Consider the following 1,120-nt stretch of genomic DNA (forward strand, 5'->3'; position numbering starts at 1 on the left):
GTTTAGCCTGCTTCCGACATGACACTTCTCCAGGCCTGCCGGTCTCGACCTCTGTACTCTGTACCTCTGTCCAGACCTGTGCGCGTGCATCGAACCACCTAATTCAGCTCACTAACTAGGTCTTCCCAACACTTGCATCGAACCACCTAATTCAGCTCACTAACTAGGTCTTCCCAACACTTCGTGACCTAGTCCCAGCGACAGATCCCTAAAGAAAAGAGCAAGTCTTTTTTTGAAACCTCAGTCATTTCCCCCGAGGGGGGTGCACCGTTCCCGGAAGTACTGCAATACCGGGTCGATGCGTGGAGTGGACGGAGCAAGCTCCTATTCCATCTCCCAGCTCCAAAAATCCATTTAATATATTGTCCTCGGATAGAGGACGTATCAGATATTAAACTGATAAGAACAGATACTACACTTGATCTTAGCCAAAAGGCCGAGAAGCGATACCTGACGTCCTCCTCTTCCCGGCACTCTCCTCCTGCCACACATATTAAACTCACGGTGAGACATATGACCATCAAGCGAAATCTCACCTCCCTAATATCTTGACACATATACACAATGCATTAGACCCCGTGACGATTTTTTTTTTAATTTTCTTTCTTTTAAGTGAATTTTTATAGCCGCTTGTTACGGTGGCCACAGTGCCGCTGCTAATTTGCATGCCCCGCCTTTTCCGTGCCGGTAACCCCTCCTTCCTCGGGACGACCTCTGCGCGCATGAGCGGAATCCCGGCTGTGTCCGAGTTCTCCCTTGACGCACCCTCTCGCGAAAAGACATGACCACAAAGCCGAAGGGTTTGGGGCGCCTGCGAACACAGCGGTCGATGGACTGGAGTTGGGGCACAGGGAGCCTGGCTCCGAAGGAAGCCGTGGGGTCGTCGCTGTGAGGACAACAGGGTCCCCGGGGCTGGCTCGGTCCAGGCCGAGGACTGGGCCGAGAAGCGCCCCTCCGGCGTCGCCCGGCAGGGGCTGCCGAGAAAGAAGCTGGTACCCGAGACCCGGCCCTGCGAGGACTGACTCTCTCCTGGTCGTCAGGACCCCCGCCCTGCCCTGTAGGCAGGGCACTTGGGCAGACTCCTTCACCTCCCGAGCCTTAGTGTCCTCAGCTGAGAAGT

General features: G+C 55.0%; 1 non-coding gene across 1 annotated transcript; it reads right to left on the reverse strand.

The window, feature by feature from the left end:
- Positions 1-257: 257 nt before the first annotated feature.
- On the reverse strand, positions 258-448 carry LOC136327675 (U2 spliceosomal RNA). Its single transcript, XR_010729846.1, has one exon. It is a non-coding gene; the product is annotated as a U2 spliceosomal RNA (small nuclear RNA).
- Positions 449-1,120: the final 672 nt, after the last annotated feature.

The sequence above is a fragment of the Saccopteryx bilineata genome, chromosome 2 (assembly GCF_036850765.1).
Source record: "Saccopteryx bilineata isolate mSacBil1 chromosome 2, mSacBil1_pri_phased_curated, whole genome shotgun sequence".
In the NCBI taxonomy this organism is placed as follows: Eukaryota; Metazoa; Chordata; class Mammalia; order Chiroptera; family Emballonuridae; genus Saccopteryx; species Saccopteryx bilineata.